This window comes from Amblyomma mixtum, chromosome 1 (assembly GCF_055824585.1).
Source record: "Amblyomma mixtum isolate Tamu chromosome 1, ASM5582458v1, whole genome shotgun sequence".
NCBI classification, from domain to species: Eukaryota; Metazoa; Arthropoda; class Arachnida; order Ixodida; family Ixodidae; genus Amblyomma; species Amblyomma mixtum.
In genome coordinates, this window is record NC_143012.1 from 276,963,689 (window position 1) to 276,981,370 (window position 17,682).

At 48.5% G+C, this 17,682-nt stretch overlaps 1 pseudogene across 1 annotated transcript; it reads left to right on the forward strand.

Moving 5' to 3' along the window:
* Positions 1 to 5,208: 5,208 nt before the first annotated feature.
* Positions 5,209 to 15,979, forward strand: LOC149371802 (adiponectin receptor protein 2 pseudogene; annotated as a pseudogene). The gene is made up of 2 exons (XR_016286927.1): positions 5,209 to 6,881; positions 14,736 to 15,979. The product of XR_016286927.1 is annotated as an adiponectin receptor protein 2 pseudogene (transcript).
* The last annotated feature ends 1,703 nt before the right edge of the window (positions 15,980 to 17,682 follow it).

The following is a 17,682-nucleotide window of genomic DNA, read 5'->3' on the forward strand; positions in this document are numbered from 1 at the left end:
AGTCACTTCTAATGCTCTAGCCGTAAAGAGAGGCTCGATCGTTAGGCTCAGGACACTTCGTTAGCCTTTATATATTGAACTGTAGACGAGCACCTGTACTCACTTCCGCATTCTATTTTCCTGTGTGCGTTCAAGTTTCATGTGGGCGTTTCATGTGGGTGAAAGGTAGAAACAAAAGTATAATTGCTACGAACACACGCTGTATACAAGCCTTATAAAAGTAAGCCCGCTGATATTCTTGCTTTAGTCTGCAAGTATACCTGATGTAGTGGTATAAAACTTTATTCCGCAAAATGGGACGGGGAGGGGTTGGGGTCTTGAGCTGCAGGTGGTGTTAGGTGCAGGATCCCATTGGTTCTTGCTGCCTCTTCGTCCCGCTCAACCAGCGCAAGCTGATCTTGCGGGTCGGAGCTGGACAGAAGCTCCTCCCACTGCTCGACTGACGTGTTTGTAATTTTGGGCTCTATCGGGCTCGCCCGACAGCCCCATGTGGAGTCGTAGAGGGTGGCTATCTCTCCGCACCACACGCATTCTGGAGTGTACTGCGTAGGCCAAATCTTACTGTGTATGTAGCGACTTGGGTATGAGTTTGTTTGTAGCCGTCTGCATGTAGTTGCCTGATGTCTTGTGAGGGAGCGGGTATGTACGGCGTCCTAACTTCCTAAACATGATGATAGTATTCCTTGAAGCGCTGAAGTCGGCAGGATCTTACACCATCAGCTGCAGAGTTATGTTTGCTGTTAGCGATGGAAAAAATGTATGCGCTCCTACATAAACACGTGACGTGGGCTGATTAGTTCTCCCATAGTGTGGAATACAAAGCTGCTGACCTCTTGTAACAATATCCTACTTATGGATGCATAAACGGGGGAAATCTGTTTCGAATGAAAGTTGGGCTCTCTTTTATGGATATCCAGCAGTTGAAGATGATGATGTCCGCAGGCTTAACAGCACATTCATCTATCGTGTAGACTTCGTTGTCATCTTCGTTGTAATCTTCCTTGGAGTCTTTAATTCTTTCTCAACGTGCAAGGCTTCGTAGCTTCTTTTTTTCACGAAGATAACCGCCTTCTAGATACTTATCTTCCCCCATCTTTCCTCGATCGGCGCAGGCAGCTCCAAACACACGCATTCCCAAGACCAGCAATACTCGCTAAAATTCACCTATAGATATGCTCTGCAGAATGCAAAAGTTGCGGACAGTATGCGACACTCACCGATATCATGTGGGCCTGCGGCAGGAACCCTTTCGGCCAAACAACCTCAGAGAAGGGGTGGGAGACCGCGCTACGCAGCTCGGACTTGTAACCGCAAAAGCTGCTCACGGACAGAGCTGACCAGGTCGCTGAGATCCAAGATATCAAGGCCACTAAGCGACAGTAGCCCACCTGCGCCAGAAGAGAGCATTCTTCTTCAAAGACTCAAATAAAGTTTATTCTCTCTGTGTGTGTCTATTTTTAGTCCCTTTGTAGGTTTTTGCTGTATAACGTCTCAAGGCGACTCAGGCTATAAGGGACGCCGTAGTGGAGGGCTCGACCTCCTGGGGGTCTTTAACGTGCACTGACGTCGAACAGCACACGGGTCTCTACCATTTCGCCTCCATCGAAATGCGACCACCTCGGCCGGGATCGAACCCGCGTCTTTCGGGTCAGCAGCCGAGCGCCACAACCACTGAGCCACCGCGGCTGCTTATAAAAGCCCTTTGAGACGGCAACAAGATGCCAATATAACATTATTGAGAGAAGCCTACCGCCTTTTATTTACTTTTTTTTTTGTTGCTATTAAAGTGCACCGTATTCAGCGCGTGGAGGAAACCTAAGGTGAGCCTGGCAAAGAATGCATGAAATTTATTCATATGCACGGGTAGACGCGGTTCACTACCGCATGCGGGGTTTCGAAGCGGATGAGAAATTTGAGCTGTACCGGTTCGCTGAACCTGTCGCTGAACACTCACCTGCGTTGTCGACATGTTTTGGTTTGGGAAGTCGTTCAGCAAGAGAGTCAAGAAAAGCATGGCCCTAAAACAACAACAACAAAAACTTCCCGATGATTTCAGCTACTGAAGCCCTCTTTGCGCCATAAAGCCTGTTTTGAGAACTTTTAAAACATTGGATCTTGGAAAAAAACAGTGCGAAAGATGACACATGTAGAAAGAACAGGCCTCACAAGCGCCGACTCGCAGCTGATCCTTTATTCACACAACATGAGAGAACATCAATGTCCACATTTTCATCATATTTAAATTTATTTTGTTTTCTTTTAACTCGACGGGATATATCATGTTCAGGTCCTGGCTACGCTTACATCTCAATCTCAATGAGGTTTTCTCTACCTCAAATCCATGTCAGTCAGACCAATCAAAGTCAATGCTATCGATTGCCAATGAGCAGGACACAGTTTTCAGTGCCGAGTGTGTTTGGTAACTCAATGGGAGATAAAAGCAATGTCTCCATTCTGTAGTCCGGAAATACACGATGTGTAGAAGAGACAGAAACAACCAATTACCAAGATTTTGATTTTTGCACCTGTCATGCTATGCATTTTTTTCACTGATTTTAAACTAGCCCTTGGATTACATTTCCGTTAATAAATTGAAATTGATAAGTTGTAGAGGGTTCACTCTACGGTTAGTGTGACTTGACTCCCTTAGGTCTTCTAGGTAGCCAACGAATGCAAGGTATGCATTGACACCGCAGCGGTGGCCTCCACCTTACTGATCATCCGCCATGTGAGCATCCGCCTCGCATGCAGGAGGCGCGGGGTTCGATTCCCAGTGCCGCCAGGTATGCCCACCGGTGATATAAGGAGTAAAAGCTTTCCCCTGCCTGGGGCTCGGCTTCTTTAGGGTGAATTGCTTTGGAAATGCACCTTGAGTATAGAAGAAAAAAAACATTGTGTCATGGCGCTCTTTGGCTACCGGCCAAGGCCATAAAAATTAATCACCATCATCATCAGCAGCAGCAAGGTCTGCATTGAAAACCAAGAGCTCCGGGCAAGAGCGCCGGCAAAAGCCAATGGGCGCCTTGAATGAGGGCCCACCCAACCGTTTTATGCATTAAACGTTTTCTCTCTTTCTCTCTCTCCCTCTCTCTCTCTGTGGAAGCCGCAACTATATTGAGAATCCTAAATCTTTCGCGGTCCTTTGAGTCCAATGGGTTAAACTTTTTCGTAGTGACGCAAATGATGATGTGGGCAGTTTCCAGCGAAATGGCCCGTGCAAAGACAATTCCCAGCTCACTCAGCTGCAATTACCTCCACGTTCCAGTTGCGCTTCCACTCGCAGAAAACCTATGATAGCAATAAATCACCATCAACGCCACCACCTCCATCCCGCCACGACCATCGCCATCAGTCAGATTAGTTTCACTGTGGTACAGATGTATTTTCCGTTTATCTCCAATTAATCCTGACGAGCGCCAGGCACGCAAACATGCATCCAAGCAATTTTCCTAATCTCATCTCACAGGCGAGCATTCACAGATACCCCTAATCCACTCTTGAGTGTTGCGAACAGAAAGACGAAAATTGGAGCACTTTGCGTTACAGTTGTCTTCTGACACGAACTCTTGGACGCTCTATTTTGTTTTGCCTTCCCTCATTTAGAGGACTCGCTTTGTTCAATACAAACACGCAATTGTATTTGCTCCTTACTGAGATGACAAGGAAAAGCGCGATTGTGTAAGTACACTGCAATGTCTTCGTGCGTCATCTGCTTCGTCATCTGAAGTATTGTGTGCGCGGAAATTTCGGAACGTGCTTTGCAAACTGCGTTCCTTAGCGCGCATTTTGCATGTACAAAAGTGCATTCCACCCTTTGCAAGCCTATGCATGCCTGCCGTCCAAAACCGCTGTTGACTGTACTGCATTTATTCTTCTGAATATGCTTTGGCTTCTGTGGCTGTGCGAGATCAACGCCGTTTACACGAACTCCACAGAGTGCGTCTCGAGTTAATTATTTGAGAGAAAGAGCGACTTTTGAGAAGAAAAAGAGTGACTAGTTCTCTACTCTCTTCCCGGATGTTTTTCCACTTTCCGTCAAAAAGTGGTCTTAACTCGACTTCTGTCGAGGGCATGCAAACGTAGCAGCAGTAACATTTTATTTTTTCAGCTTTTCATTTTTTATTCGCTGTCTTCTTTTCGCAAGCAGAAATTATATCCAGTGGTCATTAACGTTCGCGGCTTCAGTTTAGAACACATTCCAGCTTTTGCCTTCGAAAGCGCGTTCATTTATCGGTACAGCATTGCGGTCTTGGTCATGCACTTAAAACATTCAGAACATTAACTGCGCTCGCATCATTGCTGCGTTCTTCATTTCTGCGGAATTTTGCCATGTGCAGTAGGAAACAGCGCAACAGAAGTGACTTAACAACGGGCAATGTTCAACCATTATATTATTCAGCACATTTGTAACGCGATGTGTTTTGTCACAACTGCAGAATTTAACCGTAACATATCCTGTCTTTTTTTTTTTTTTTTACTGCCAGCAAAAGGCTTTGTACAAAGTACCATCATTTCTTTCCTCTCCTTTTTCGCAGAAACACTGCGCCGTTGTAATGGTCTACGTAGTGTACTACAGCATAATTTCCGACGTGCCTGCGCATTTGGAAGAGCCCGCCAACGCACAGGCTTATAATTTCTGACGCGATCAACAATACTTCAAAGACATTGACGTTAGAAAATACGCCGGAGGGTCGGCAGAGCTCTTACGGGATGCTACGCGGAGTCGGCTACTTAGAAGTAGTGTTGTTTTCCGCGGCGATCAAAAGAAAATAAGGGAAAGAAAATCCTATAGTTTGCTCTCCTTCTTGTTCGTCCCGCGAACATCATATATACGAAAGGCGACGCTGCAGTTTACGCAAGGGCGATATAATGGGAGAATTCGAAATCGCATCGCGACCATCTTCCCCTCTATGCGGGGAGAGTACTCCTTTCCTCTGACGCTCGCGGAAAAACATTCGCGACCGTTCGGTCCGATCTCGGCGACTTTGCGGAGGGAGGTTTTACGTCAGTCGCGCCCTCGCCTCATCACTCTCACCTCAGCGGCGGCTTTCCCCTTCTGTTGGATCCCAGCAGCCCGCTCTCCTAAGCGTCCTTCCCTTTTATTTTTTTCTTACCCGAGGCCGTTGGACCGTCGCCTCCTCTCCTCTTGTCCGCCGCTATAACAAGTAGCGGCCTCGGTCTCTCTCATGCAGTCCGAAAAGAAAGCTCGGTCGAGACAAGAGGGTGCTCGCGAAACTACGGTTTCTCATATTTGTTCTAACGTTGGCCTTTGTGGGCTCGTTACCTAATTTCATCTAGTCGTCCGGGATGAAGCAGAAGCCCTCGTCCCCCAGGATCCACGTCTCCTCGGACGGCAGCAAGTTCGTCGAGTTCGGCATCGTGCGATCGGGCCGATGCGGCTCTTCCGAGGTACATCTCCGGTGTCGGATCACGGCCACTTCGCGGTTGTCCCCGCGTGACTGCAACGCCGTGACCAAGGTCCGCAGCAAGGATGATGAGCGCTGCTTCAGTGTCGCGTCTGAGGAGCCGGCGCTCGTGCCAGGACCCGTGTCGCGAATCTTCGGCCTTGTCAAAAGCGTGGCGCATCGAATCAGGTGCCTGAGCCGACCGCAGGCACCGCCCCTGCCTGAGCTTAAAGAGGAGCTTCCAGAGGATGAAGGCGTTCTCTCCGACCTCCCGGACCAGGTTCCCGTGGAAGAGAAAGTGCTCGAGTGGGCCGAAGGAGTGCTTCGAAGTGGTCTTCCCGACATACAGGTGTCCCCTCCAGCAAGTGAGGATGGATCCGACGCTGATGATGAATGCAGTGACGATGAGCAAGAGGACGGCAGTTCCGGCTTCTTCAGCGATGAGCTCAGTGAGACAGATAACGACGTCCTCTGCACTAGCGACAAGCAGGTTCAGTGCAACTTAGGGCGCTACACTCTGAGCCAAGTGCAGCGCCGGGAACGTGCGAAGCTGAGGCTTGTTTCCCACTGGGAGCTTCCAGAGTGGCTGCAGAACAACGAGTACCTGGTGAATTACCACAGGCCTCCTCTGAAGAGCTGGCGTGCCTGCGCCCGCTCCATTTTCAGCCTGCACACCGAAAGCGGGAACATCTGGACGCATCTGCTGGGTGCGCTAGGCTTCCTAGCCCTGGGCTTTCACTTCTTCCGTTATGGCTCTCTTGCACTGGACTGGGCGGGATGTCTAGCCTTTGGCGTCTATTTCGCGGGAGCAGCAGTATGTCTCACGCTTTCGACGACTTACCACACCTTCAACTGTCATTCCGCCAGCGTGGGCAAGTTTTTCTGCAAGATGGACTACTGCGGAATTACGCTGCTTATTCTGGGCTCCTTCTATCCGTGGCTCTATTTCCAGTTCCTGTGCGAGCCTCTCAAGCGGCTAGTCTACGGACTCTTGGTGAGCGCTTCCGGCCTGCTCACGATGCGGGTCTCCATGTCGCACAAGTTCGGGGAGGCGCGCTACCGCGCCCTGCGTGCTGGCATTTTCTTCAGCTTCGCCCTGGTTTGTGGCATCCTTCCTTCCGCGCACTACGGTATTCAGCACGGCTGGGACGACCTCATGTACAAGAGTTCCTTCGTTTATATTCTCCTCATGGTGGCCATCTACGTGACGGGCTGCTGCGTCTACGCCAGCCGGGTCCCCGAGCGCTTCTTTCCCGGGCGCTGCGACCTGGCTTTCCAGAGCCACCAGATCTTTCACGTGCTGGTGCTTATGGGCGCCCTTGCACATTACTACGGACTGTCGAAGCTGGCTGCACTGAGAATGGCTCAGGGTTCGTGCCCCATGGGACAGACCGACTATCTTCCGCAGAGTCTGGCGCTTGTATGAGCAAGGCCAAGTCTCCTGGAGATGAAAGAAGAGTGACCTACCTTTAACAGGTAAGAACACCAATGATCGCGTAAACGACCTGTCTCTGGCAGCAGATTTGTAATCGCACAGCTGCTGTCTTATGATGAAAATGTTGAAATTATGAAAAGTGTTGAACATTTCAAGACTGACGGGCTTCCTCTTGTTATCGTTTGTCTTATGGTGGAGAAGATGGTTGCATACAGTGAGTCGTTCACCCATGATCATCAAGCAGTGAAGCCTCATCACATGACCTCATTTCGTAGGCCGTGGAAGTCGTTCTGTAGAACACGTTTTTTTTTTTGTAAACGTTTGCAGGTACGTCAATGGCATTCCTAATGCATTGAAGTTATGGAACCTGCGGTGATTCTGAGCTATAAAACGAATTTCAGCCAGGAATGAGTACGTCTATTTAGCACGTAATAAAGCTGCATATTATTGTTTGCTCTGGGAACTGCGATAGTGATCGCGATGGCAGTTTGGTTGCAATCGTGATGACCTCGAGCGAGGCTACTTGGTCAGGGCTTTCGCCGGTCGCCGCTTCGCGCTAACTGGGGCAGCGATGGAGTGCTCTGCTACGCTAGTAGGCGCGGTAATGCTGCTGATTCCTGAGAGTGCCTCGAGCGATGGGCTGGGGGCCGAACTGAACGAACTTGGCGCGATCCGTTCGCCTGATGGAGAAGACGCCAAGTGGATGGGAGCTGTTGTGCCTTCAGTGAAAACTAATGGCGCGACATATAGAAGAGCGGTGTCTTTCACGCAGATGTCCTCAAATGCAAACGAGCGGAAGGCTGGCAAGGTATGCATTCGGCGCAGTGCAGCATTTTGGTAGAGCAACAAAATGAGCGCACGCGACGTCAGGCTTAGTACTTTTGCATTTATTGAAGGTCGTATTCCGCAACCCGCTGTGTCCGTTCTATTTTTCTGGCTCACGCAACTGCTCTCGAGTGCGGTAGACCTTCATGTAAAGTGAACTGCGCGCATTTTGAAAATAACGAAACAGGAAGGTTATCCAGTCACCCCACTGTGTCGGATATTTGTTTTGGTGGGCTCTTCTGACATATGCCGGACGATAACTTTATTTGGAGGGAGTGCGCTTAGATGGCAGGATGCAATGTTTCATTAAACCATTCTCTAAATTTACATGCGCATTACGAGAAGCAGGCAGCAGTAAGGGAAAAGGTTCTTTACTTAAACCATTCAGGTATATTCGGGTAGAAAAAGAAAATGCAGCACACGGGAACATATCAGGTAGATGGTATGTAATAGGAAGCACTCCCAGTTTTCTTATGTCAAGGGCTATATTGTTCGCCGTCATCATGAAGGGCTACCTCGGTCGTCCAATGAGAAACGCGTTCGACTTAGAAATTGTGCTCTGATACTTAGTTACCCTTAGCTCCTTGAGAGTATCTTCAATCCCCTCGATGTCTATTGAAGGTAACCATTCCTTAGCCCATGTTTGGTTGACATTGAAAAGTTTGCATACAGAGTAGCTCACTATGAAACTATAGTATGTTGCAGAGTACATATGTCTCCGTCTCAAAGCGTTGCCAGAACATTCATGAGCTGACCGCGGCAGAAGCAGGAAGCCGAAAACCGGCGCACAGAGAGCGCGGCAACTGACAGGCATCAGCGACCTTTAAGACCGCTATTTTCGAACCCCCCGCTCGTAATTCAAAGCCAATCTACCCCGCTACCGCGCTCCACCGAGGGGAGGATAAAAATGCGTGCCGCGCTTTTTCCTCGCTCTCTGTCCACTCATAACTTTCTCTCTGTTTTTTTTTTTTCCACCCGTACTTCTCCTCCGACACGAGTGACCCGTTTTCCGGAGAACGCATAGAGCCGCGGACAGGCGCGCACACGCTCACTTCCTTCCTTCCTTTTATAGCCGAACGCGGAAGCGTTATGGTTGCCCCTCCCCCTCTTCATCCTCCTCGTCCTCTAACTCACGATGCGCCTTCGGCGAAGTCCGCGTGCGACCTTTCGAGGTGAGCGAGAAAACACAAGGAAAAAGAAAGAAACACATCATGGCAGGCGAGCGGGATATGCACGACTGAACGTGTTTGCTCCCAGCAATGTTTAGTTCGGCTCTGTCGCGCAGAGAACGAAGACAAATAGGAGATAACGAGGTATTTGGTATTGGTGTGTCAAGCTTAACGTGCCGGAACTGCAAACGGGCTACGGGGAACGTCGCAGTGAGCTCTGGATTAATTTAGGACACTTATGATTCTTTAGGGCGCACTTCCATTATACAGTACATGGGCGGCCGCCGCGGCCGGGATTCGCTCCCGCGACCTTCGGATCAACAACCAAATACCAAAGCCACAGAGACACTGCGGCGAGTATAACGTAGAAGTTGAAGACGAAGCTGTCTGACGACTGGAGCAGTTTAGGTTACTGCTTAGTTAAAATTGCTATCAATTGCTACTGCTATCAATCGGCAAGTTAATTCAAACAGAAATGATCTAGCAGTTAGCCTCTTAGCTCCGACCACTACGACGGTTATGTTTAAATGAGTTTCCAGATTATGAGCCATGTACAGTACGGAAATCACATGCAGTAGGTTTCAAATCCGAATCGAATAACACTTGATCCGAATGGGCGTTTCAGCCTTTCAGCAATCAAGTCTGACACCGAGCTTGTTTTTGCGAGACTAACAGTAGAAGTACCGAAGAACAAGATATCCACAAGGGCCGTACCAGATACTTGTGTGTTGCGGTCATCTATTGTTCGGCCCCCAGCTGCACACAAGGAAACGCAAAGCATCAACCGTGCTCTATTTATGCTGCAGTGCGATTTCTGCTGCCGCCCAGATTGCCTTTAAGCGATCCATTCAATGCCCTCAATACGTCATGCGCTGCCTATCACCGCGGTCATTTTTAGTTTTACACAGTTATTTGGCAAGCAAACAAAAAGGTTTCTGTCCATTGCAGGAGAAGCGGTTAGGTCGAAAATATATTTCTATGTTCCACTTATATATAACCTCGTACAGTCAGACAACGCATCCTGGACCAAATAAACAGCTATTTTTCTTAGTGTAAGGTTGAAAACTTACACGACTGAGCTAGCAGACCACAACTCTTCTTCGGCAAATTGCCTTCTCACAACAGTAACGAAGCTTACACTCGCAAATTTGTTGTCTTGAGTACGGTGCATGCCTAAAGCTTGTAAAAACATGTTAAAAACAAAAACATAAGTTGCTGTATAAGTGCGTACCTCCATACATGTACTTTCATGCAGTTGGGCCCAAGCAGAAACTAGCGTACAGGAAGTGAGCTCGTCATCACGAGACATACGCGCTCTGAGTGCATCGTCTAATGCCCCCACATAGACTGCACAGCTCAAGTAGTCTAATTGTGCAGGTGGGGCCGGTGTCCAGTCTCCGCAAGTACTTTAAACGCACAGCCAGCCGTACGCAGCCTTCAGTGCCAAGGCAGCCAGCCCGGTTAACGTTGCAAATGTCTTCTCTCCTAAGGACATCCATGCCTAATTATCGTAAAAAGGCGTTGAAACATACTGCTTAATATCTTCCAGAACACCGGGCGTGGCGACCCTGTTGTGAATGACCGGCGCATTCGTTCTCGAGGTTGTCCGTCGTGATAACAGTGGCTATCTTCAGCACCGAAGGTCAGCAGTGAAGGAGAAGATCAGGAGACGCTTGCGTCCTTGGTTTCCAGGTCGCGCGTGCACATTGCATGATTCTAGTTTCTTTTCCGTGTCTGCACCATTTAGAATATGGACAAACGGCGGCTTTCATGGTGGTGGTCGTGGACGGTATTCATGCGGAAACGAAACGTTCTTTAGGTCCGTTAGACGATTGACATTTGTCCCAAATTATCGCCTTGAAGCGGTTTGTCGTCGTTGAACATAGTTGTTTCTTTTTGCATTATTTGTCTCAGCTTTTTATTGTTTTGTATTTTCGAACTTTCGTGATCCTTCCAAAAGCGTGCCAGACCTCAAGAACAGTCCATTTTTTGCCGCATAATAAGGCATAATGCGTAAATCTACCTGCATAGCTTGCTCTGCAACTTACAAAAACTTCGATATACTAAGTAATTCCTCGAATGATATTCCATGGTTGCTTGACTTGAGATGATGGATAAACAGAGGCGTCGCGAGTCTAACGTGTGAACGCTTAACTGGAATATCTTGTAATCATGGAGTAGAATCAGCCAACTGAACAAATCGTGGGACAAACGATGAATGATTCTGTTTGCGTCTAGAGTAATTTGCAATTTGATGTCACTGAATCAGACGGCACAACCCGACAGCCTCCAGGCCCAGTTTATAAACCAGTACGTCTGGTCGCCGCAAATGAACCTCGGCCGTCATACTAGCCGCAGGACGGGAGTTCACTGACACCTTTAGGACCGAAAGAACCTTTTTTTTTCTTTAACGTTCGTGCGACATCGCCGAACTCTGCTTTAAAGGGTAAACGACCGATTCGCTTCCATAATTTAATAATCTAAGCTGATGTGGATAGTCTTCCCAAGTTCGCAGAAATATATCGACGCGAAAGTAATGGAAAAACCTATTAAACCGAACGCGCCCCCCAGCGTTCACCTGGCTTCACACTGACGCTAATTCGTTTGTTTACCCGGCGGTAGAAACGACGCGCGGGAATGACCGCGTACGTCGGCCACGGCTTGGCTCAGCGCCCGGTCCGGTTTTCCCGAGGTAGTGTCTGCGCGGTCGTCTTAGTGACGTCACTGCTGACGAAAGAGTCGGCCTTGAAGTTTCCCCGGTGTGGAACCCTCCCACAACTTTGTTTCTTCGCGCTGCTCTCTATTCAGTGCCCTCTCTTTTTTTATCTCCTTTCGATTATCATGCGCGACAGGCATGCGTTATGCAACACATTACCGCACCGGAAGCCGCGTCTTGAAGGGCAGCTATTTGCGCCTGCTTTCGAGTTAGTAGAAGATAAGCTATCCTTGAATGGACTGTAAGGGAAAGCTATTTTCAGCAGATCAAGGCGAAACCATTGGCTATCACAAGGAGATCGAAGGCTTTGGTGCTTGCTTGAGTGGCATTGTGAACCTGGCCGAATAAATCAAATGGCCCATTCTTGCCCCGGCTGTAGCCTGCTCTTATTAGAAAAAAAGTGACCATGATCAGAATCTTTTACTGTGTTCCCGGCGTTTCTCCATTTGTATTCTGTCCTACTGCTTTTTATGCGAGTGGTGTCGTTTTTTTTTTTCATTTTCCTTGTCTTAATTATAATTATATCTTTCCGAATATCTCTAGCAAACGTTGCGCTCTGTCAAGGTTCGCGGTTCGCGGAACAGCCAGCGACTATACTCGCTCAAGTACATGCCGCACCGTTAGACAAACACGTTTAGGCAAACAGGGGAACGCGAGATGGCCGTTTCTAATAAATTGCTTCATAGCCACGCATAAAAAAAAAAACAATCTGTTCAAACAGAGAGCGAGATTGGAAAAACTATTTTGGCTAGCCGTCCAGTAAGTGTTGGGTCAGCAGCAATATTAGGACACTCTGAAAGCTTATGTGTACAATCGCTATTTGGAGCTGTAAACTCAACAAAAGCACATACTCTGAAGAGCGCTTTACATAGTAAGCAAGACCCCCGCGATGGGAGCCGAAATATCAGCTTTCTCTTTAACAGAATTGGTTGGCTTCATCGTTTTTCTACTGTGACTAACGGGCGCTTTTAGCAAATATAGGAAGTAATAGTTGTTAGGGAGTTTTAGCGGACAAGGAATTCAGCTTTTGTGGAGCGCACGGCAAGGGCGCGGCATTACTAAACCACGCACGTGCACCAATGTTCACAGTTTTGGGAAAGCTCTGAGCATGCGCAGCAGCTCAATACCTGCACTTAAAACCGCATAGTAGGGCAAGAAGTACGATCCTCTAAAACCCTCCATGGCATAATTGGTTCTGTGTATACTGAACAAAAGAGTGCTTTATAGAGCCCCAGTGCAGCGGATAGCAGGGACTCGGCGCTGCTCAGTTATGCAGATGCGGAGTAGTAAAGAAACCGTGCACTGAGCGCCGTAGTAGAATAGGATGTGCGGTTTGCTAAGACTCCCAACTTCCTTCTGTGCTGTAGGGCTTGCTGCTAACTCTACTTCCCCAAACCGATTGCGTAACGGCGTCGCTCGTGACCAGTCTGGCGTGCAGCAGTCCTATGGCCGAGAGGAGCTCGATTTGGAACGAAATTTTCGACACTTCGGGACGCAGCTCTTCCGCCTGCATTTCAGGCCTCAGCGAGCATAAACACGCGCCGGTAGCCTGGCCTTCATCGCCACCGGCGCGCGTGCAGCAAAAGGGGACGAAGGAATAAGCATAAGCAATGTCTCGCGGTTACTCAATTTTTGCGTCATCGCTTTCGCTGTAGTGTATATGAACATCCTACAATATCTAGAGAGCGGGTTATCGTGCGGGAAGGAAGTTGCGCTGCGCATGCTCCTCGAATAAGTTTCGCCACTCGCCGAGCTAGGTATACGTGTAGCCATCCACGAGGAAATGTGTCAACCTCGAGTATACAGATACCAGGAAGCTAGGGAGGAAGGAAGTCGCTAACCGCGCTTTTTCTTTCTTTTTTTTCGACTCTTCGCTGGCGCGTGTGGCTGAGGTTTCTCCGCTGGGTTGTACGAGCGTAACTCGGGTGTAAGATGAAGGGGAAAAACAAAATGCAAGAATAAAGGCAGAAAAAAAGAAGTCCTGTATTAGAAATGCGACGTCGTTATGTCATTAGAGGTACCAGAGGAAAGTCTTAGGCGACGCTTGAAAATGTGGGCAATGTACACAGAGTGCAACGGAACGTGGCTTGAACGGAAATCTAGAAGCAGGGATGTGTGGTATGCGCTGAATTTAGGGACAAAAATAGCGTCGTGCCACAGGCGATGCAGTTTGTGCTGATAACTTTATTGGCTACCCGTATAGTGGGGAAAAAAGCTAACAGAAGTATTAACGCTACTGAAGACTGACCGCGATGCTTGTCTTCGGGCAAGAGCGAACGCGACGGTCAAAGCATGCAAGCTTTGTTAGCAGCTTTCCAAGGCATTTTGCTACGGAGGTGGTTTTTGCACTGCGTTAGCGCCTCGTTAGAACACCGCCTACTTTACGGCGTGCGTCGTTGGCTGTTCCTATTATGCATATATGCTGCGCACAGGAATTCGCTGGCAAGATCACCTCCGTAAAGTCCCTCAACAACAATGAAGCTTAAAGGAACGCCATAATTTTAGAGAACGGCTCAGCACGCCAAAGCTGTGCGGTGCTGGTCGCACCTTAAAGAGGTTGGTTGGGTTCGTGTGGCATAATTTTTTAGTGCGTTGCCACTTATATATGCCATGCTATTCCCCTCGCATTGAGCCTTTGTTTGTTTGTTTGTTTGTTTTGTTTGAAGCCTGCGGCGTGGCAGGCTGCGTACCTGTCCACCGGGTTGTGGGCAGTCTTCCCAGGTGTGTGTGTATATACTGTACACACCTGGAAGGTCGTGATGATGACGTCACAAGGTCACGTGACCTAGGTGGCAGGCAGACGATAAACATTGCAAAACAAGTGAAACACAGCGCTAGCTCACCTAATTCGGATTTTGCATAACCACGTAAATCGACCGTCATTTCTTTATTCCCTGTCACCCCCTCATTGCAAGGATGAAGGAAAATTAACTTCGAAGAATAGGAAAACAACATGGAATAAGACAGCCTTTGTTCATTCACGATGAAAATGCGTACATTTGACTTCAGAACTTAAAGTTCCAGGCTGATCGAGGCCACCCAGCGTACTCAGCCCTAGTTTTATTATAGCACATCCAACAATTCCGCTTTGTCTCTCTATTATACCCCATAGGAACTGCTGTTGACGTTCGTTGCGCAATGTGTAGTTCACACCACAACCCTAATTCGTTGCCTTTCTACTCCAGGCTTGAACCTCGAGGTGTGCGGTCCCGACCAGCGGGCCGGGGGTGCGTGAAGTGTGCCGGTGTCCTACATCGCACCCCGTCGCATCAACGCCGGGTCGCAACGTTGAAAAGCGGTCAAGCCCCACTTCCGCAACATCCCGTCTTCGTGGCAACCACGGCGACTGCGCGGAAGACCTCTGAGTCCTCAGCCCTCGGTCTGCGGTCACGGGTCAGCGATCCGCAGAACGAGGGGCGACGAAGAATCTCGGGCAGCGGCGGTATAACCCAGGCGTTCCTCACGTTCCACCACGAAACACCAGGCGCACCTCGGTGACTGATGCGTTGAAGAACGTCCCATATGCAAGAGCGTAACGCCGGAGGTTATACCCGTCCGGGAGGCTGTACGTACAAAGTCACGCTGCAAGGAGATGGACCCGGTGCGCTGGCGCAACCCGTCAACGCCCGCTGCTTCTATATCGCCGGAAACATGGTTGCTGCAATCGCGACTTATGATCACCAGCGGATGTGTACGTTGACGGACTCTGTACGCACGACAACTTACATTGGCTCTCCCGCCGCGATCTACTAAGTACAGATCGAAACAATACAAAAGGGAACAATGTGTTAGCATGCAGTAGATTGATCGCTCCTCAAGCATTAGTTAGAAGCGTGCACAATGTTTTGCTTAGTTTTCCAGTAGTCTCAAGGTGCCTTTATTTTTTCTTCAGTCTCGACGAGGAAGTGCCAACAGATTAGGTGCCTAAATTCAACTTAAATGTTCCCTTTAATACTCTTCATACATGTATGTACTCGCATGCACGTTAACTGCTGAAAAATGCAACTTTCCTCGTGGCCGAAAGAAGGCACGGTGTGTTCGTGGCGCACTCTGTCAACTCGCACGAGGCCGCGGCTATACGCATACCATAGAGACCACTGCCAATATTTAGTCCGTACAAACTTTAGTTTTACCTAGTTATGCCAGTCAAGCTCAGCGCAGTGTCTGTCGACTCTCCAGTCATAAAACGATGCCTCTTTGCTGGCTTGCATTCCTCGCCAATGACTAGCACTAGGCGTGACTCTCCAGCAAAACGAGCTTCCTGCGTAGACTCATATGCAAGTGTTTACACTTAAGCCATAAATATAGCGCGTTTTAAGTAAATTAATGAACGTATGTATATTTGGGCACAATTATACATTGGCGTTTAGAAACGCTCATGTCATACTGTATATATTTCGTTGACTCACGGCGCCGGTTGGCGCATGTTTTAATAAAAGATTTTGTCATGGGAAACTGACGTGTATGGTTTTCTGCTCTTACCTGTTTGCGACGCACTCTCACGGGATTCTTTGAAGCAGATCAGAAGGACCATAAGTGCTCAGTTCGCTGAACTGTTCGCTCAAAGGTGACCCGCCGCGGTGGCTCAGTGGTAAGGCGCTCGTCTACCGAGCCGGCGTATCCGGGTTCGAACCCGACCGCGGCGGCCGCGTTTCGATGGAGGCGAAACGCAAGAGGCGCCCGTGTGCTGTGCGATGTCAGTGCACGTTAAAGATCCCCAGGTGGTCGAAATTATTCCGGAGACCTCCACTACGGCACCTCTTTCTCTCTTTCTTCTTTCACTCCTACCTTTCTACCTTTTCTTACGGCGCGGTTCGGGTGTCCGCCGAGATATGCGAGACAGATACTGCGCCTTTCCTTTCCTCAAAAACCAATTTAAGGACGAGGTAGTAAAAGACGCCGTGTACACTGCTATCCGGAAACTTCTTGCCGTTGTTTATGAGCGTGCGCCTTCGAGACATTCTCGCAGCGATTTTCTAGCTGCAACGAGAACAGTTTACCAAAAGCTAAACTAATCTATGTTAGTCCCGCAAGCTACTTTACCGACGATACACACCCTCGCTTCTCTTCCAATCTTCGTGTATCTTTGCTGGCGTGAAACTGCGAACCAGCGGTGTATTGCACCCAACCTTAGCTTTCGTTGCTTACTTGGTTGCGAGCGATAGTATGGTCCGAAATACTCATCAGTATACCTCAAGCGTGGATATGCATGGTCCTAAAGTGTAAATTGAAAAGTGAATTTCACAAGCAACAACAATTAGAACAAACCAGACTGCTAGACTTCTGTTTCTATTCCTGAACGAATAACTAAGTGAGAACGACAGCGTTATTGTTTCTAAGAACCTGTAAGAAGCACACGAGTCCAGTGAGTCCAGTAAGAAGCACACGATACCAGAAGCAGTGCAGCATTTGACGTATCTGCACTCATAAATTCAATGTAGTGTGTTTTGCAATGAAGCATTAATACATCAACGGCGCATTCTCATCTTCGCAGCAAGAAGTAAAGCTCATCTCATGAAACCTATTTTTATGGGCTCTCGTTGCAAAGACAAAAGCAATACGTCGATATTGGGGGAGTAAATGGTGGGCGAAATTCATTCTGCAGCACACATAGGACAAACTAACAAAAACTAAAACAAGTGCGCTGCTCTCAGTTTACTGCGTTTCGTGAGTCTACATCCGTGTTTTTGAAGACGAAATTCTGCGCTTTAAAGCATGACCGAGCAGGCCAAAGTTGGTTTTTGCTGGGGCATGCAAGACAGGATTGCAACGCAGCGCATTGTAACTCATGCAGGTAGCCACTGAAATTGGGGCAGTATTACGGTTCGAAAATGGCTTAGGTGTATTTAATTCGGGTACAGTAGTAAACATCTACAGGAAGTTAAGTATTGAGGGAGATTCAGAGAAAGAGATTATGTGAAATTTGACGCCCTCAATTTGAACCTGGGCGATGACTGACACCGCATTAGAAGACTCCCGATTAATACCGACCACCTAACGTTCATTAATATAAATTGCGCAGCAAATACACACTTGTATTGCGCCTCCATCGAAATTCGTCCGCCGCAAAATTCGCCCCCCCCCCCCCCCCTCTTGCTCAGTAGCAGTTGCGCCGCAACCACGGCAGAGCGG